This window comes from Uranotaenia lowii, chromosome 1, assembly GCF_029784155.1.
Source record: "Uranotaenia lowii strain MFRU-FL chromosome 1, ASM2978415v1, whole genome shotgun sequence".
Lineage (NCBI taxonomy): Eukaryota > Metazoa > Arthropoda > Insecta > Diptera > Culicidae > Uranotaenia > Uranotaenia lowii.
Window position 1 is genome coordinate 142758461 of NC_073691.1, and position 21615 is coordinate 142780075.

At 35.4% G+C, this 21615-nt stretch overlaps 1 protein-coding gene and 1 long non-coding RNA gene across 2 annotated transcripts in view; one reads left to right on the forward strand and one right to left on the reverse strand.

Annotated features, from left to right (window-relative positions):
• LOC129737993 (uncharacterized) overlaps positions 1–21615 on the forward strand; it is a 499481-nt gene that overhangs the window by 308726 nt on the left and 169140 nt on the right. The window lies entirely within an intron of this gene.
• On the reverse strand, positions 5875–6438 carry LOC129740356 (uncharacterized). Its single transcript, XR_008736210.1, has 2 exons — positions 6195–6438; positions 5875–6120 (listed from the first exon to the last, which is right to left on the reverse strand). It is a non-coding gene; the product is annotated as an uncharacterized LOC129740356 (long non-coding RNA).

A 21615-nucleotide genomic window follows, 5' to 3' on the forward strand; every position in this document is an offset into this window, starting at 1 on the left:
TAATCTATCATTTTTCTAATTGTTTTTTTTTATGCGGAAAAACTAATACCTACTTTTTTTAGTTGTTATAAAAAAATGAAACAATAATTCAAAGGCGTTGATAATCACGTTAATGATTTTCAGTTTAAATAAAAGTTATACTGCTGAATAACTATTTTCTTTAACAAGAAGCTACTGTTGTTTGGTTTGGATTTTTCAAACATTTTGTGTGGTACTTACTAAAATAATACGTGTCTATTAAATCTACAATTTAGCTGGGTTCCATTACATTATATTCAAGCTTATGGTGATGGATCATATGATAGGGGAGAGTGGGGTAAAGTGGGCCATGGGGAAACGTGGGCCACTTTAAATATCTCAGCTGTGTGTTGAGATAAAAATCCCAATCTAACTGTCATCGTCGTCGCTTTGCGTAAGCATGTTTTTGTACATGTTGTTGACTTATGTACGTATCATGTGCTTCTTTTATTTAACTAGCCTAGGAAAATGTACTTACATAATTAAACAAGCACCCGCAAAATTGCATCCGTAGGAGACCTAAAGTACATAGCAAAAATATGCTCATACGCTCTTGATCATAGTTTTGTCATGTTCTTTCACGTGGAGAAGGAAGTTTTGATGAAACATTAATAGGTCACACAAACGCAACCAATTTCCAAATCATTGCTTGTGGGGAATCGTGGGCCACATTTTGTGGGGTATTTTGGGCCACCTCTAATTTGGTGTTTTTATGCACATTCAGAACCTCAAATACGTTATTACTTTTTGTAAAGTTTTCTTATGCCAAATTAAGAGTTATGAAAAATGTTTGGTCCATCTTTTCTTATGCGATAGAGACGAACAAAAATCCTTTACATGGAATTTTGCCGAAACGTTCGCTAGCCAGGTATAAGGATCTATTCGATCATACACATCTCTCTTCTTAGTTTTTCATCTGAGATCGCTTTAAAATAACTAAATAAATTATAAAATTTCAGTTTTGGGTCAACTCATAAACTTTGCACGTTATCTTGTCAATTTGGATTTGATAACCCACGTTTCCCCACAGTTTTTCAAAATCCACTTCTTTTTAAAACAGTCAAAACTCGGGAAATTAATGTAATAAGAAAATAATAAAAAATGCCTAATGAAACCTAAAAAATGTAGAAAACCTTTCCATTTATTTTTTTCATGTTATCTTTTATAATAAATAAGTTATGAAACAAAGAAAAAAAAGTGGCCCATGATACCCCACTCTCCCCTACTCTACACTCTTCGTTCCCTAAAAGTATGATATTTTTCTAGCCAATGGTGATAGATGATAGATATGTAGATGCAATTGTCTCCTGTTTATTCATAAAAATCTTTAAATATATGTTTTAATCATTTTATATTATTGAATATATTCCATATTTATTATACTTCATTGTATATTTATATTTACCAGAGGGAATGCATCTGGGGATAACCCGAAGCAATTATTGCAAGCGGAGTGGATTGCCAACCATTGTAGGTTTCTGAGGGTTGGATGCCTTCTCTCGACGAACCATCGGCCGTGGAAGCCCTAGGAGTCAATTCGAAGGCCAAGCCACACAGACATAGGCTGGACCTTGCTACCGATGGGGGAACCATACATACATACATAGGGGAACATGCCCTATTATGCGCCACCTAAGCGAATCGCTGATTTTCTATGTATTCCACGTACAAATTGTGTTAAAAATGGGTGCAATCGTTGAAGAAAATTGTTTTCTACAAATGCCTATGATTTTTTATTACTCAAATTGCTATAGTTGCTTCAAAAACTTGATTTTTAAAAACCTTATTCCAAGCCACAGAACAAAACTGTGTTGCAAATACGCGCCGCCGTGTATTGAATACGCGCCTAGCAACCGAACACACCCGAAAGCAGCCGAAGACCGAAAACACACCAATACTTACAGAAACTTTGAATGAAAATAAAATCAAAATGGACTAATCAAAATTAAAAAAAAAATTAAAGTAGATTTTTTGGGCTGAATTAACGCTCAAAATAAGGTTTTAGACTTTTTGTTAATTTTCAATTAAAATTTGGCCTTTTTGAAAAATTAATGCCATTTTCAGCCTACTACGATTGGCGCATAATAACGAGCGCATGGGCCGTGATAAAACATACCCATAAAAAGCATACCATAGCGAGTTCGGTATAATTTTTTAGCATTAAATCGTAGTTTAGATTCTCCTCTATCGATGTGTCAGAAAATATTGTCTTATTCGTTTATCTCTGCTTGGTGACACCTTATTGAAAGTGTTTTAAAATTTGGATCGAAATGAAGAAAAACCTAAATTGTGAAATTATCACGACACAGCAGCATTTTAAGGAAAAATTCATACTTGCCATGACCAATCACAGCATTTAGAACAAATTGGTAATATTTTGCAGGCTTAAAATGCTTCAGATTCTTCAAAACAAGGGTGGCGCATATTAGCCACATGGGGCGTTATATGAACTTTTCCCCTACATACATACATAAAGGGTTAATTTGATTGAAGCCTTTCTTGAAGCTTGGTAAATCCGGGAAACTTTTCCACCATTCTGCTAACCTCGGGCAATTGGAACAAAAAATTTATCACTAATAGAAATCGTTTGTGGCTAGTGAAGTAGACAATGTGCAACTCGAGACCCCATACACCCAAAATAAAATAAAAAATAAAATAAAGAAATCGTTTGTCCCTGTTTCGTGGAATCTTCATTGCTTCGCGAATTGTTTATTTTTTCCAGAACACAGTTACCCATTGTTGGATGTTCTCGGCATTATGCTCCATAATTCCGCATCCCGGAGCGAGAAAAGTTGAACATTATTACACCGATTTAATAGCTATCAGTTTTTCAATTCGATGGAATGGAATTTTTAATTGATGGGAAGCTTTCAAAATGAGGCATGATTGAAAAGTTGGGAAACCTGGATAAAAGATGGAAATCAGAGGGGAAGGAACCTGTTGATATATAGGGATTGTTAAGGAGTTTACAAGAAGGATATGTAATGTACATTACATAGGGTAAATTTATTTATTTGATATCTTTGACTGTGCTGTCATACAGACAATGGGTATTAACTTGATCTTAAATTAGGTTATAAAGTTGGCTTAAAATTAGGTTACATCACGAATCAAACATTAAAATTTTGCTTAGAATACATTGGAGTCGAACAAATAAGAAACATCATTAAACACTTGACAGCATCGTTTAAGTGGATGATTTTGGTGAAGTCGGCACCTTAAGGTTGAATCGCCATAGAAAATTTTATATTGCTTTTTTCTTCGCAGTTTTCATGCAAATAGGATGTATACTATAAAATCAACCTTCGTAATAATTTTACTGTTAAAAGAGCGACCTAAATAATTGCTTTTGTCAAAGTCTTTTTGAGGTATCTGGACGAGCAAACCGATGATATTTTTTATTCAACTGGAGAAACTTATTTGTCTGTTTTGCCCAACCTTGAGGTATTCGTCATCTTAAAAACTGGCAGCTTTCAAATGTGGCAGTGAATGATCTGACTTCATTGGCAGTTTTTACTGTGACAGAAATAAATGCAAGTAAAAGCAACTAAATTGAAGAATCTGTTTGAAGCAAGTCTGTTGTCTCCTGAGCCGATGTTCGCGAATTCGAGCCCAAGAGTAAACATCGAACACAGTTGTACCGGATAAGTTTTTCAATAACGATCCGCCAACTGCAACGTTGATAAAGTCGCGAATGCCATAAAGATGGTAGATCGACTATAATCGAAACAAAAAATAGTTTGTAGCAAAAACATTATCAAAAACATTAGGCAGATCGAACAAAAGCCATAAGGGTGATACATACAGGGCGACCATACACATTTTGTAGATTGGCCCAAAAAACTGAACTGTGTTAAATTTCAGCTCAATTGGACTTGATTTAGGGGTGTCTCAAAGCGCTTAAAGAATTTTGTTTCTACCTTCCAAAATCACCAAATGAGAGATCAAAGGAAATCGGAAAAAGCGAAACTTTAAAATGACATAAAACATCAACTTCCGGTGTTATCTAAAAAAAAGTTTTTTTTTGTCTAAAATCAACTTGAAATTTTTTAATATCACCTAAAGGGAGACCAAAGGAAATCGGGAAGATCAAAATTTTAATTCTAATTCCAAATGATTTAGAAATGCATGAAACGTCAAGATCCGATTTTCACTCGAAAAAAAAAAATATTATTTTTTTGAGTGTTTAATCTCTTAAACTAGAATATCTAGGCAAGATCTGAGTCTTGATCGAATGAAGGATAATAAATAGTTATTATCCTGATTTATTTGTTTATCAGTTATCAAAGATAAATTGACCAATTTTAAAATTTTCACACACCGTATCACCAAAACTATCGGTAAAAACAAAGTCTGACAAATGTTTCGAATTCAGGACGCCAAAATCCTTCAAAAACAGTTATTGGAAGGTGAGCACCCTGTGTTATCTTTCCCAGCTTGTGGGAAGAAATTTCGATTATAATTCCATCTTCGATGGCCGAAAAAAAGAAGTAGCCATTAATAAGAAGCCTAACAAACTTTCCATTATTGCAAACGATTGAAATTTTCAGAAAAATTTGCGATACTCTTCTAAGTAGTGGAAATTACATCAAATAAATCAACAAAGGGTCTCGAAAGTGTTGATACACTTTTAAAGAAATATATTTTCATCATAACATTTGAGTAAAACATTGTTTTTTTTTCGAAATACACAACAGTGTTCGTCTAACTCGATTTGCCCCACATACATTATTTGTGGAAGAAAAACGAAAATCACTCGAAAAACCATCATTTGTAGCATTCTGCATAATTAGAGGGTAAAAAATGACATCAAGTGAAAATTGGAAAATTTAATCACCGTATAAAAATGTTATCTAACAAAAGTACAACAAGGTGAAATGTATCCGGAATGTTGCCATACCGCATCAGTAGAGTGTTTATAAATTCGTGCTTAGCCCATACCAATCTCATCATCTGCCCTGATCTCGAAACAATTTGCGGCCTCGAAAATAATTTCCGGAGTAAAATGTGTTTTCAAAATAAGCCAATTTGATTCCCCCACAATAAGCCCGCAGAATGTTGCTAGCTTTGCCGCAATCTGACCTGGAAGCGGAAGCTGCTTTGGGACGGGGTTAGGAATGTATGTTGTCGGTTGGGACTTCGGTGGGGATTTTGTGTTTAAACCCATAAAACCTCAACCCGTAATCCCGACTTTCACCGCAGCAACATGTACACTGAACAGTACACAAACACACAGGCGTGGGGTCATCGGGACAAATTCCTCCATTTAGCGTAATTATCCGCGGTCAAATGATGACAAAGACAGAAGTTCACAACTCAATGGGCCGCTGTGTCGTGTTAGCAGGTGATAACATGAGTTTTCCGAAGAATTGTAAACTCACATTTAGTTCTTTTAGAAATGGGACACCTTCTTTTGCAAATAGATCGTTCACATGTAATTCAAAATTTGGACAGCATTTTGTTGCCTGTGAAAAATACTATTCGACCTATTTTTTTTTTTCAAAATTCAAAATTCACAAGTTTTCGAGATTTTTACGATACAAGAGAAAAAGAAAAAAAACTCATGACTGAAAAAAGTTTGCGTCGGCCGATGGGAAATACCAGGAAATTAGTAAAAATATTGTTTACAAAAAAAACGATAAATATTGTTTTTCAATATTTTTCTTGAATTATCATAATATTACCTTCATTTGCTTCACAGATATTATTTCGATCAAACAAATGGTTTTTAAGATACACGCATTCTTAACTGTCCCATTTCTAAATTAACTAAGCTTTATTTTGAAGCCAATTGTAACACTAAGCTCGATCGTTGGTACGGCACACGTAAACCATTTTTATAATAACCCGGTTACATTTTAATTATCGTATACTTTATTGAAATTTTTTCGATTGATCACTTTAAAAAAAGTGTCTTTCTGATAGCATGCATCATGTTTACTTAGGCACCTCATTTGTTCATATATTTCAATCAGAGATTAACCATCTATACACCCTCGGGAAAATTATTGCACTTATCACTATCATTACAGGTCGCTAGGATGTATCCTTCTCCAAAAGTCCTCCAGAAATTCTTGGCTCCACAACCTCTTATTTTCATACCTTTTAAAACAAAAAAAAACAGTATTGTGAACAAATGATCGAATTGTTTCGAGAACATGTTAGACGTTATATACCATTTCCATATAAGGCAAAACACGCAACCGGAGACGTAGCATCGAATTCAAAATTTTGACCCACTCTCGATTTAATGTTGCGTAGACCATCCAAAATGTCTGTGGAAGTGCACTCTACAAGCAAACGTGCGTATTCTGCGTCGCATCTCTCCATGCATCTATAACAGTACAGCGCTGATACTTGTAATTGTATCCCGAATAGAAAGGTTATGAAAACCGTAAACAACAGAAAGTTCCTGGTAATTGACACCATTTTTTTTTAACTACAGGCATCTCGGTTCCTGCCATTTAGTTTTATAGGAATCAAACGGTAGAATAAGAATACATTCGATGTTTATATAGTAGAAAATAAATATTTGTTCAAGCAGGCAACTGCATATGTTGCACAATAATCCGAATGATGATTCTTTGCGAGGGTTGGGGCACCTGTTTTTTATTGTTGCAATTTTTAAAACTTTTTGAAATTATCTTCACACCCGGCATTGAATGCTATCAAATGTTATCAAACATTTCTCAAAAATCAAAAATACAGAGAAAAACTAAATCCAAAAAAAAAAACGTCAAAAAATCATCGCAAAACACATAGTCTAATAATAGAGATCATCGTGACCCAAGTAGGCTGGTAACCATATTGGTAGCCATTTTCAAAGTAATACCGCTTTAATAGTTCGATCACGAAAAATCATACAAAAATCCAAAAGTGTGTATCATACAAAAATAGTGTAGTTTAAAACCTATTAATAATATTCATACGTTCTCCACAGTTCGTTCAAAAACATAGAGACAATAAGAGAAGAAAAAAAAACTGGACAGTAAGCTTCATATAAAGCTTAGTTCTTTTAGAAATGGGACAGTTACGAATGCCTGTATCTCAAAAACCATTCGTTTGAACGAAAAAGTTTCTATGAAGAAAAAGAAGGTAATGATATGATCTTTCATGAAAAAATTTGAAAAAAAATATTTACCGTTTTTTGTTAAAGAAATTTCTACTTTATTCTTGGTATCTCCCATTGGCCGGCGCACACTTTTTTCAGTCATGGTATTGATCAGTTTCTCCAATTTATACTTCGTAAAATCTATAATTTAGGTGGCTTCACCCTAGTTCTTCAATTTCTGATACTTTTTGGTCCAATACTTCTCTGGAAACTTTAAACAGGAAGAATTTTAGTGGATACAGTTGTTTCGAAATTAACAAATTTGACCACATTTTTCAACGTTTTTTTTCGGTACCGGTTTTACAGCTTAAGAGCTTTGGAACTATCAAAAAATGGTTGTTTGAGATTGGATTTCAATGAGTCATCACTAGGCATCACTTTCAGCTTATCGGAAAAAAATGGTTTTGGACATTTCAGCGATCTACCCTTAGTTTTTCGTTTATTGAAAATTAAAAATGCTGGTATGAGACTTGACTCCCTTGATGATCCTTAACCGTTGTTGCCGATCATGTGCTTCACTCCAATGCTTGATTTGAACTTTGTGGACATTATTAACAGTGTTTGCATACTTATCCACCACAAAAACTCAGTAATTCTTTGAAAAATCAACGGTTTTTTTTTTTTTTTTTTATTCTTCAAATATGTATTTATTAAGGCCGTTTACTTTTACAGTATTTTTGTGCCGAGGGTTTCCACTTAATATTAAATGAGGAGTACAAGGAAAGGGTAAGGGGATTGGGGAAGGGTAGGAAGAACAAAATCACTTTTTGATGTCGATTCGTGATCGACTGCGAGTTGCTCGAGCTCCTCCTGGAGGGATAGAATTGGGTTCAGTGTTAAGCTCAACATCAAGTGCACCTTCACGAGTTGAAGGTACATGAGTTGAGGGCTGAGGCAAGGCGGGGTTTCGTTTCCTGGGGGGCGATTCGAGCTCCAAATTTTGAGTTGCCTTTGGAGCTTCGGCTGATGGTCGTTGATGTGATGCGGTGTTTTCTATCCTCGTGCGTTTCTGTTGACTGATCTGCTGTTGGTTTTCTTCTCGTTGTTGCTGCTGTTGGTTCGATTGTTGCGGTGGTAGATTTTCGGTTCGGGGTGTTGTTTTATCATTCGGCTGGACAACGTTCTGTTTAGCTACTTGCGCATAGCTCGTGCTGCTGCTGTTGGTTTGGATCAACGGTTTTGTCAGCTATCAATTTGATAATGACGAATTTTAAAGGAAACTGTGCAAAATTATTTTTTTTCTTTTTCTCTTGCATCGTACATATCTCAAAAACGCTTAAATCTTAAATTTTGAAAAAAATAGGTCGAATAGTATTTTTTACAGGCAACAAAATGCTGTCAAAATTTTTAATATCCAATAACTAGTTAACGAGCTATAAGCAAATGAAAGTGTCCCATTTCTAAAAGAACTAAGCTTTAAGCACAGAAATTTCACGCAGAACGATAGATTTTAAGTAGAAAAATAGATAGACACACAGAATTTAGAAATATTAAAATCAATAAAATGCATAGAAATCTCTGAGGAAGGTGCCAATCAGCATAGAAACGTAGGATCCTTCAAAACATCATTTCGAGATAATTATGACTTATATGCCAAAAAACAATAACATGCTTCAATATTATTTAAAACAACCCTTTCAAAGAAAAAAAGGTAATTTAGTCAATCAAAACTTATTTTGTTTAAATTACCGGTTGAAAATACCAAATATCAGCTTTATAACGAAATAGTCCATTGAAGGCACACGTCAGTTTCCAAAATATAACATCACTCGTGGCAATCACTTGATGAAGGAAAAATAACGGCATACCGAACGAAAAGTCAGTTCAGTTATATTGGATACAGAGGTGCAAAGAGATCCCTACATGTAGCATGCAGCGCACGACTTTTAGCCGACTCTAACAGCCCGCCGTCAGCCACGAAAGAATCGTCTTGCAAAGTTGCAAACTGATTCTTTCTGCCTTATGTGCAGAACGTCAAACGTGTCTGCAAGTAAAAGTCAGCCGCGCGGTAAAATCCTTTGACTGCACGTTCCGAAAATTACAAACGATTCTCCGAAGTTAGGAACAGTTGCAAACTTGCAAGCCCGAAGATAAAATCCCTTGAGCCGAACAGAAAGAATCATTTCCGAAGATAGCTACAGTCTGCAAGTTGCAGACTGAAAGTTGCTTGCATGCAGCGCGATGATGCGATGTACGTTTGCAAACTTGCAAGTTACAGACAGAACCGTAGACTCTTTCTTGTGCTGTGCGGTTCGATTCGTTCGTTCCACCAACCTAAAACCGAACCGAATCCATGGAGAAAGAAAGTGATAGGCCGAGGTGCCGCCGACTATCCCTTCAGTTGCCGTTCAGCCATCGAAGCGTGCGCATGTAGGTTTATGGCTATCCGCATAACGCTCGGCGAGCCGTACGGCAAGAGTAAGGAGTAAGGACATGTTGGAGTTGTTGTTGTTGTTGGTGCCTTCGTGTTCGTTTCGTTTTCTTCTAAGACGGATTCGGAAGAAAGTGATGCCCAACTGTTATTTGAGTTTTCAATTATCAAACTAAGGTGATTGAGATAAATCATCAAAGCAAATACAATTTTGATTATAATTTTGTCATCTTACAAGTTATTTATAAATACAAAGTTGTTAACTAAAACTGATCCAAACTATTGTTGAAAATCATCTATATTGCTTTATAGCAGAGCTGCGTTAAAATTCTTTGAAGGTTCGGTCCGAAATTTTCAATCGATTCTCCGAAGCTAGTATCACTTGATTAGTAGCATCACAGATTAAATTGTGTGTGTTTCAGATTTAGAATTCAGTTTTATTTGCTTCGACATGTATAAGAATCACGTCATATTTGCCAAGTAATCTTGGGAGTCATGTCTTTTTCTGTGGTCTGCTACACTCAGACAGAATTTTTTAGTAACAGTTGTGGAAAGGTTTAGCTGTAAACCAACAATTTGCCGGGTTCCATGTGGTAAAATCGATCATCTCAAACCTAAACCAAAATTTCTCCGGAAAATCACTGTCAGGAAGCTGCCGCTGCGAAAAATCTGATATTGCTGCATTGGAAAGAAAACCGATTAATTACTACAGCTTTCTTTTTTTTTAATATCACATTTCGAAAACCTACCAACTTTTGAAAGATTCTGGATGTGCTGGAGCTACGCTTAGGACTACTTTCCTATAATTTTCTTACTTGTTTACTTTGCATCCGACGCTTGTGACACAAGTTTACCTGGTTTAACATTTCCATTTAATTTTAAATCAAATATATATAATTTTACACTGCTTGTGATATAAAATTCATTGAGCGCTTTATCTTTACTTCACGGAATGAAAATTATAGCACAACAATGTATTTCTATTCACTTTTTGAAATTAGAATAAAATTACATTAAAACGAGTTGAAAACTACCCCTTCTTCGAATTACACTAGTGCAAAATTAATTTATTCGTGTTTTAGATTCTGTATACTTTTAGAAAATTTTTGCTGTGTGAGAGATATCCAATTTCCAATCCACATTTTAGAATATTGGACTGTTTGTTGAAATGCAAATTTTGAAAAACAAAAAGCTGAAACATTGGCAACCGTGAGTACGAAAGAATGAAGTGCCGAATGCCGATACATTTCAAGCCAACGATATCACACATCATTTATTTTTTTGATAAATACTTTTGGATTTTGATTTTAAAAATATTTTGAAACAAAGAGTTTGTTTTTATATATATTCTTTGAAACGAAGGAAAATGAATAAGGAACAAAGGAATTTTTATTTGTCCCAGCCATAATTAATAAGATTTAGCTTTGTCTGGCTGACATTCCCTAGAAAAATTTCACAAGTCGATACATTTAACAAATGATATTATTTTTAACCTTTGAAAGTCTTATTTAAACGGAATGCAAGTTCAAGATTAAGAATTAAATACAGATTTTAGAGAATCTGTACTGATCAAAACCTTTTAAATAAAGATTCTGAAGTAACAACACGGAAGACGGAATACTATAAAAAAAAAAAAAATGTTGCAACACTGTTCCTGGGTCAGTCCCTTCCCACCCTTGGCTGTTCTTGAGTTATTCGTTCAGTTGTTCGTTGTGTATTCGCTTGTACAGACGCTTTTTCAATCGTTATAAGATAATGGATACCAAAAGAAAACGTGGAGCAATCCGAAGCGTGTTGACTACTATGGTCGAAAGCACCGGAACCGACGATCCGGTGTCAGCACATCATCGGTGTGTAGCAGAAGCCAATTGCCCGTATATTCAAAGGGGGCAATTTGTTCCGGCGAACTTTATTCGCCATGTGCGAACACGACACCCGGAAGCGGCATTAAGGTTGAACGCGAGCGCGAGTGATAACGAGAGTGAGGATGATACCGTTCCAGAGAAAAAAAGAAAAGTATCGAAAAAAATAACAATAGAGATGGACGTGGAAACTTTCGAGCTGGGGTTGCTGCATTGCTCCACCACTCATGCCCTCCCAAATGTGTTCCCAGAGTGGAAAGGGATGCAAATCCTTCTGGGACCAATATGGAGGGCATTGGGCTACGGGGCAATGAACAGGACAAAAATAGACTCGCTTGTGAAAAAAGCCGCGGGAATCGGGCGGGACATGGTCAAAGCCGAAGTGAAAGGACGAATGGTCAATTTAAAGGTGGATAGTGCGTCAAGAGGAAACCGGCATTCCTTTGGAATAACCAGCCAATATTGGTTTGAGGATCGCATGGTTTCGCGCTGTTTGGGTAAGTTGTTTCAAAATGTTATATGAAAACAATAAGCAAAATTAAAAATATAAAAAAATGTCAAAAATTGGAAAATAGACTAAATAAAAAAACTTGCAAAAATGAGAAAAATTGTCAAAAATGGTACAAAAGTGACAAAAACAACAAAAACTTCAAAATGACTAAAATGAAACAGCGGCAAAAAATGCAAAAAAATAAATATGACAAAAGTTAAAAACCAAAAAAAAAAAAAATTAAATAACAGCAATGAAAAAACCAGAGAAAATGGTTAATTAAAAAAATAAAAAAAGCGACAAAGATAAAAAATTACAAAAATGAAAAATTGCAAAAGTGATAAAGTGTGAAAGATGACAAAATAAAAAAAAAAATGTTTAAATAAAAAATGGCAAAAATGACAAGAATATAAAAGTGAAATTAATTGCATAATAAACCAAAACGAAAAAAAAGACTGAAGACAAAAAAAATAAAAAACAAAAAGTGGAAAAGTGTGAAAAATGAGAAAGATTACAAACAAAAACTATAAAGATAAAATTTTACAAAACGACAGAAATGAAAAATGGGCGAAAATGACAATATCGCTAAAAGTGGAAAAGTGGCAAAATTAAAAATTTACAATAATCGTGAAAAATAAAAAAGTGTTAAAATAACAAAAATGACAAAATTAACCATAATGACAAAATAGATTATTAAAAAAATAATTTAAAAAAAATTACTCATTGTCTGAAAAGACATAAATTAATAAAGTTTTTTTCAAAACACTTAAACATTTTTATGGAATCTAGCAATAAAAGAAATGTTCGTCAACCAAACTGCCGAAAACTTGGTTGGAACTGTAAAAACTGAGGCAATGGTAGCTTTCAACATCGATCCTGACCAAATCTACACCGTCACAAGTGACAACGGCAGAAATATGGTGGCGACGATAAAACAGCTCAGAAACCAGATTATGGAAAATAATGCCGAAAAAAATTTCGTGGCAGAACTTGCCGCCATATCTGAGGCCCAGGCAACTGATCAAAATATGGAATTAGATTCTGTGGAAGAGGAGGAGAATGTGACTGTGGAAATATCCTCCGAAACCCCAATTTTCCAGGAGGAAAACACATTAGAACAAGGAGAAGACAGTGAGCAGCACACCATGATGAATGGTACCAGGTGTGCTGTTCACACGTGCCAACTTGCGGTTTGGGACGTCACCAAAAACTACGACAAGCAGCTGAACAGTTTGAAAAACTTAGTGAAGGAAACTAGGCAAACGAAATACAAACTGTTTTTCAAAGAGGAAAATGGAGACCTCAGTCCCATACCAACGTGCACTAGATGGAATTCAACATATTTAATGTTGAAAAGTTTATTTAAACAGAAGACCTTCTATTTGGCTCTAGAAAGCAGCTTCGGTGAGCTAAGTAAGTATTATTTTTTTAATAACTATAAGGCATGTATCTATTAATAAAGACAATTATATGAAACTTCATAATTAATTTCTTTAATTATTTTTTTCTTTTATGCAATATAGATTTTTCAAAATACTGGTGCCTCATAGAGAAGTATGTCGAAGCTTTGGAACCAATATTTTTTCTCACACTAAGTTTGCAAAGAAACCATGTTCCGCTCTCGGAATTTTTTTCGGAATGGCTAGTCTGCCAATCCATCTTAGCAGCAAAGAGTTCCAATGAACTGGCTCAACAGCTGCTCTGTTCCATGAATAAGCGGCTTCCAATGCTTACGGATACCCCACAATTTAAAGCTGCTCTATTTTTGGACCCACGCTTTAACTATATTGGGTCAAATAGAATTTCACCGGACGATAAAAACGAAGCGCAGGTAATCCACGTGTGCTTCATGTTTTAAAATGATCCATACAAGTGATATTAGTTATTATGTCGTGTTTTCATGTAATGTGTTGTATTGTCAAATTCTGTCTTGTCTTGTCATGTCTTGTAATGTCTTATCATGTCTAGTCATGTCTTGTCATGTTTTGTCATGTCTTGTCATGTCTTGTCATGTCTTTTCATGTCTTTTCATGTCTTGTCATGTCTTGTCATGTCTTGTCATGTCTTGTCATGTCTTGTCATGTCTTGTCATGTCTTGTCATGTCTTGTCATGTCTTGTCATGTCTTGTCATGTCTTGTCATGTCTTGTCATGTCTTGTCATGTCTTGTCATGTCTTGTCATGTCTTGTCATGTCTTGTCATGTCTTGTCATGTCTTGTCATGTCTTGTCATGTCTTGTCATGTCTTGTCATGTCTTGCCATGTCTTGTCATGTCTTGTCATGTCTTGTCATGTCTTGTCATGTCATGTCTTGTCATGTCTTGTCATGTCTTGTCATGTCTTGTCATGTCTTGTCATGTCTTGTCATGTCTTGTCATGTCTCATCTTATCTTGTCATATATTTTCACGTTTTATCAATAATGAAACCTTCTCAAAGTTAGAAATGTCTTGCCATGTCAAACACAACGCCCTAATATTATGTTCTTTCTCATTCATCTTCTTAGCGATTCCTACTTAACCTTTGGAAACTTTTGAATAAGATTGAAGGCGTTGACAAACCAGAGTGTTCCAACCTTCTTGAAACCAGCAACGAGGATGACAGTATTGAAAATTACTTGGAGTCATTTTTCTCAAAAGACGATCAAAAATCAAAGAATCTCCCTGCTTCGGATGAAAACATTTTACAGGAAATCAAGAAGTTGGAGTTAATGGCCAAAATCAATATAACATCACCTCTGATTCATGGGTCCTCAAACTCAGCGCTGACAACTTCATTCAAGCGTTTTGATATCTTAAAATACTGGCATGGATTAAAAAGAAAAAATGCTGAAATGTATCGCTTGCCAACGGTGGTGCTAGGTGCTCCATCCACGCAAGTTACAGTGGAGCGAGCATTTAGCGCATTAAGGCTGATACTCACGAAACAAAGATATCGCCTACATGATGATAAAATTAAAGACGTCATGTTCCTTAAATTGAACCAAGATCTTCTTCAAAGCGTTTCTCAAAAATTACATTCAGTACAACCAAACGTAGATTAAACGTTTTTTTTCACGTGTTTCTTTTTCCTTATTTGCTGCTTATTATTTTAAACGAACTTAATAAATGAATTGAAAATATATGTGCATAACTTTCTTATTTTGATTCATCGTCAATCCCAAACCTTTTGGCTGAGCCTATTGAAGATTTTTTTAAAATAAGTTTAATTCAATTTCTGAACCATGTTGACGCTTAGAACTTAAACTAACGAAGGAAGAAAACCAAAAGATACCTCCAGAATCAGAGAGATATCTCAATCTTAAATTCTAAATTTAGTCTCAAATTGGTCTGAGTCAAATTCATGAAACTAAATTCTAAATCTGAAACACACACAAGAAACGAACTTTTTGTTAACATGAATTTCATGAGGAAAAGTTGAACCAGCATTCCCAATCAGAGATGACCATTAGACTGAGTCGATTTGGGGTCATTTTTGAATTTCACAAACCCTGGGTCTAAAAAGCTTCGTCTTGGTCCAAAACTCATCCATGATTTTTTGCAGAATTTTTAAGTAACGTTTACATGAGTAAATTTGAACTTTAAAGTTTGTATGGAAAAATTTAATATTTTGAACTGAAAAATCAACATCATTTTTGTTTCTTCTTGGGAACCGAGCCAGCTGACAGTTTTTGTGCCAATTTATAAAATTCCCAAAGAAAATTTTCCGCTGATCAATTTTGTAGAAGACCGTAACTTCGTATCTTATTAGGAAAAAAAGTTATTAGCTGTTTATCAGAGGTATGTCTTTACGCATTGATAAACATGAAATTCCATTGACATCCCTGCTGGGTGCCTGGCGAGGTGTTGCCTGGCTACTTTTCATGGAATACTTCGCGAGGCTCCAGGAGTGATGTCAATTGAATTTATTATTTATCAATGCGAAAATACATACCTCTGTCAAACACCTAATAACTTTTTTGCCTGATAAGATACGAAGTTACGGTCTTCTACAAAATTGTTCAGCGGAAAATTTCCTTTGAGAATTTTATAAATTGGCACAGAAACCATCAGGCTCGGTTTCACAGAAGAAACAAAAATGATGTTGATTTTTCAGTACAAAATATTAAATTTTTCCATACAAACTTAAAAGTTCAAATTTATTCATGTAAACGTTACTTAAAAATTCTGCAAAAAACCATGGATAAGTTTTGGACCAAGACGAAGCTTTTTAGACCCCAGGGTTTGTGAAATTCAAAAATGACCCCAAATTGACTCAGTCTAATGACCATGTGCCTGATTATGAAGCAGAGGTGCAAAGAGATCCCTACATGTAGCATGCAGCGCACGACTTTTAGCCGACTCTAACAGCCCGCCGTCAGCCACGAAAGAATCGTCTTGCAAAGTTGCAAACTGATTCTTTCTGCCTTATGTGCAGAACGTCAAACGTGTCTGCAAGTAAAAGTCAGCCGCGCGGTAAAATCCTTTGACTGCACGTTCCGAAAATTACAAACGATTCTCCGAAGTTAGGAACAGTTGCAAACTTGCAAGCCCGAAGATAAAATCCCTTGAGCCGAACAGAAAGAATCATTTCCGAAGATAGCTACAGTCTGCAAGTTGCAGACTGAAAGTTGCTTGCATGCAGCGCGATGATGCGATGTACGTTTGCAAACTTGCAAGTTACAGACAGAACCGTAGACTCTTTCTTGTGCTGTGCGGTTCGATTCGTTCGTTCCATGTCATGTTCCATGTCATGTTGTCATGTCTTGTAATGTCTTATCATGTCTAGTCATGTCTTGTCATGTTTTGTCATGTCTTGTCATGTCTTGTCATGTCTTTTCATGTCTTTTCATGTCTTGTCATGTCTTGTCATGTCTTGTCATGTCTTGTCATGTCTTGTCATGTCTTGTCATGTCTTGTCATGTCTTGTCATGTCTTGTCATGTCTTGTCATGTCTTGTCATGTCTTGTCATGTCTTGTCATGTCTTGTCATGTCTTGTCATGTCTTGTCATGTCTTGTCATGTCTTGTCATGTCTTGTCATGTCTTGTCATGTCTTGTCATGTCTTGCCATGTCTTGTCATGTCTTGTCATGTCTTGTCATGTCTTGTCATGTCATGTCTTGTCATGTCTTGTCATGTCTTGTCATGTCTTGTCATGTCTCATCTTATCTTGTCATATATTTTCACGTTTTATCAATAATGAAACCTTCTCAAAGTTAGAAATGTCTTGCCATGTCAAACACAACGCCCTAATATTATGTTCTTTCTCATTCATCTTCTTAGCGATTCCTACTTAACCTTTGGAAACTTTTGAATAAGATTGAAGGCGTTGACAAACCAGAGTGTTCCAACCTTCTTGAAACCAGCAACGAGGATGACAGTATTGAAAATTACTTGGAGTCATTTTTCTCAAAAGACGATCAAAAATCAAAGAATCTCCCTGCTTCGGATGAAAACATTTTACAGGAAATCAAGAAGTTGGAGTTAATGGCCAAAATCAATATAACATCACCTCTGATTCATGGGTCCTCAAACTCAGCGCTGACAACTTCATTCAAGCGTTTTGATATCTTAAAATACTGGCATGGATTAAAAAGAAAAAATGCTGAAATGTATCGCTTGGCAACGGTGGTGCTAGGTGCTCCATCCACGCAAGTTACAGTGGAGCGAGCATTTAGCGCATTAAGGCTGATACTCACGAAACAAAGATATCGCCTACATGATGATAAAATTAAAGACGTCATGTTCCTTAAATTGAACCAAGATCTTCTTCAAAGCGTTTCTCAAAAATTACATTCAGTACAACCAAACGTAGATTAAACGTTTTTTTTCACGTGTTTCTTTTTCCTTATTTGCTGCTTATTATTTTAAACGAACTTAATAAATGAATTGAAAATATATGTGCATAACTTTCTTATTTTGATTCATCGTCAATCCCAAACCTTTTGGCTGAGCCTATTGAAGATTTTTTTAAAATAAGTTTAATTCAATTTCTGAACCATGTTGACGCTTAGAACTTAAACTAACGAAGGAAGAAAACCAAAAGATACCTCCAGAATCAGAGAGATATCTCAATCTTAAATTCTAAATTTAGTCTCAAATTGGTCTGAGTCAAATTCATGAAACTAAATTCTAAATCTGAAACACACACAAGAAACGAACTTTTTGTTAACATGAATTTCATGAGGAAAAGTTGAACCAGCATTCCCAATCAGAGATGACCATTAGACTGAGTCGATTTGGGGTCATTTTTGAATTTCACAAACCCTGGGTCTAAAAAGCTTCGTCTTGGTCCAAAACTCATCCATGATTTTTTGCAGAATTTTTAAGTAACGTTTACATGAGTAAATTTGAACTTTAAAGTTTGTATGGAAAAATTTAATATTTTGAACTGAAAAATCAACATCATTTTTGTTTCTTCTTGGGAACCGAGCCAGCTGACAGTTTTTGTGCCAATTTATAAAATTCCCAAAGAAAATTTTCCGCTGATCAATTTTGTAGAAGACCGTAACTTCGTATCTTATTAGGAAAAAAAGTTATTAGCTGTTTATCAGAGGTATGTCTTTACGCATTGATAAACATGAAATTCCATTGACATCCCTGCTGGGTGCCTGGCGAGGTGTTGCCTGGCTACTTTTCATGGAATACTTCGCGAGGCTCCAGGAGTGATGTCAATTGAATTTATTATTTATCAATGCGAAAATACATACCTCTGTCAAACACCTAATAACTTTTTTGCCTGATAAGATACGAAGTTACGGTCTTCTACAAAATTGTTCAGCGGAAAATTTCCTTTGAGAATTTTATAAATTGGCACAGAAACCATCAGGCTCGGTTTCACAGAAGAAACAAAAATGATGTTGATTTTTCAGTACAAAATATTAAATTTTTCCATACAAACTTAAAAGTTCAAATTTATTCATGTAAACGTTACTTAAAAATTCTGCAAAAAATCATGGATAAGTTTTGGACCAAGACGAAGCTTTTTAGACCCCAGGGTTTGTGAAATTCAAAAATGACCCCAAATTGACTCAGTCTAATGACCATGTGCCTGATTATGAAGTCCTGATAACCTGATAAGCCTCGTATTTTCCCTAATTTTTAGAAATAAGCCTGATATTGCCTGATTTTTTAGTTTTTACAGAAAGTTTGTAAACATCCGTTCAAAACTCAATAGAAATTCAGTGCTTGCTCGTCGTCATTCCAACCTTGAACTCAAAAACTTCACCCTCTGTTGGATTTAATTTTTCTATCAATGTTTTTTAACTGGTTTTAAATTATGTTGGCGTCCTGAACTCGAGTTTTTGGTCAGATTTTGTCTATCGCATTCACTGAAAAGGCTTTTAGAAAACAGATTTATGATTAATCAATCACTGACTATATATTATTTTTTACTTCTTTGTTGAAAACTGTAAAGCGTTTTAATTTATAGGTACTCTACAGTTACCATTTATCTCAGATATTACGAAACTGCTTATAAAAAGCTGGACGTTTCACGGTTATTACGTTTACGTATTACGTATTACGTTTTCGCCCATCAATCAGTCAATTGTATAATCTTCAAAATAAGATGTATGGAAACGGAATACATTATTGATTTGTGTTTCAAAGTCAGCAGTTTATGTATTTTCTATTAAAATTAATTGACTAAAGAATTAACATGAATGAACATTTTCATACAAATCGGAATTTTTTGTTTCAAGTTTGTAAAACTGTTTGCGATTCCTTCGATACGAATCGGAGAATCGATTGAAAATTTCGGGCCGAACCTTCAAAGAATTTTAACGCAGCTCTGCTATAAAGCAATATAGATGATTTTCAACAATAGTTTGGATCAGTTTTAGTTAACAACTTTGTATTCATAAATAACTTGTAAGATGACAAAATTATAATCAAAACAAATTTGCTTGTATTTGCTTTGATGATTTATCTCAATCACCTTAGTTTGATAATTGAAAACTCAAATAACAGTTGGGCATCACTTTCTTCCGAATCCGTCTTAGAAGAAAACGAAACGAACACGAAGGCACCAACAACAACAACAACTCCAACATGTCCTTACTCCTTACTCTTGCCGTACGGCTCGCCGAGCGTTATGCGGATAGCCATAAACCTACATGCGCACGCTTCGATGGCTGAACGGCAACTGAAGGGATAGTCGGCGGCACCTCGGCCTATCACTTTCTTTCTCCATGGATTCGGTTCGGTTTTAGGTTGGTGGAACGAACGAATCGAACCGCACAGCCAGAGGTGCAAAGAGATCCCATCATGAAACATGCAGTGCCGATTCTAACAGCCCGACGTCAGCTCCGAAAAAATCATCTTGCAAAGTTGCAGACTGATTCTATTTCCCTTACGTGCAGAGCGTCGAACGTGTCTGCAAGTAAAAGTCGCGATGACTGCACGTTACGAAAATTTCAAACTTGCAAGCCCGAAGATAAAATCCCTTGAGCCGAACAGAAAGAATCATTTCCGAAGATAGCTACAGTCTGCAAGTTGCTTGCATGCAGCGCGATGATGCGATGTACGTTTGCAAATTTGCAAGTTGCAACTTACAAGTTACAGGACGGTGGACTCGTTCTTGTGCGGTTGGATTCGTTCCACTAACCTAGGACCGACCGAACCGAATCCATGGAGAAAGAAAGTGATAGGCCGAAGAGCCACAGCCACCGACCATCAATTCAGTTGCCGTTCAGCCATCGAAGCGTGCGTGTGTAGCGTATGTACATGGCTGTCTGCAAAACACTCGGCGCGCCGCCGTACTACAGAAGTAAGGACATGTTGGAGTTGTTGTTGTTGTTGGTGCCTTCGTGCTCGTTTCGTTTCCTTCTAAGACGGATTCGAAAGGAAGTGGTGCCCAAATTTTATTTGAGTTTTCAATGATCATTCTAGGGTGTTTAAGATAAATCATCAAAGCAAATAAAAACTAGTTTGTTTTGATTATAACTTTGTCATCTTACAAGTTATTTATGAATACAAAAGTGTTAATAAAAGCTTACCCTAAAAATGTTGGAAAATCATCTTTATTGTTTTATAACACAGCTGCGGCCCGAAAAATTCAATCCATTCTCCATGGATAGGATCACTTGATAAAATAGAATCACATATTAAAGATTCAGTATTGAGAGCAGGGTTGCCAACATGCACAAATTCAAGGAGCTTGAAAAGAAAAATCAAAGAAAATCAGGTTAACATAAAATGATCGAGCTGAGTGCCTTTTTTGGTCACCGTTGTAAAATGAAATGGAGTTGATACACATTACCGTTCATAGTTCTATTAAATAAGCTAAGTGCTCACTGTCACTTCAACCTTTAAACGCGATGTTATTTGATTTCATGCCATTAATTCATATTTCGTATCAAAGCGTTTTTTTAATGTGATTCAGCGTTTTTCAAATATGTGATTCAGCAGTTGTTTGAAAATCTACTTTTTTGGACTTGTTTTATTTAAATTTTGATATTTGAGATACTTATCAAAGCCTTTTGCAAAAATTCTTCATAGTAGTTCTCGCGAAGTTAAACTTAAAAGTGGCAGATTTCAAAAGTTCGTTACGAAAGATACGCAAACAGTTTTAAAAACTTGAATAAAAAATTCCGATTTGTATGAAAATGTTCATTCATGTTAATCCTTTAGTCAATTTATTTTGATAAAAAGTACATAAGTTGCTGACTTTGAAACATAAATCAATAATTTATTCAGTTTCCATACTTCTTATTTTGAAGATTATGCAATTGACTGATTGATGGGCGAAAGCGGGATATGTTTAACCGTGAAACGTCCAGCTTTT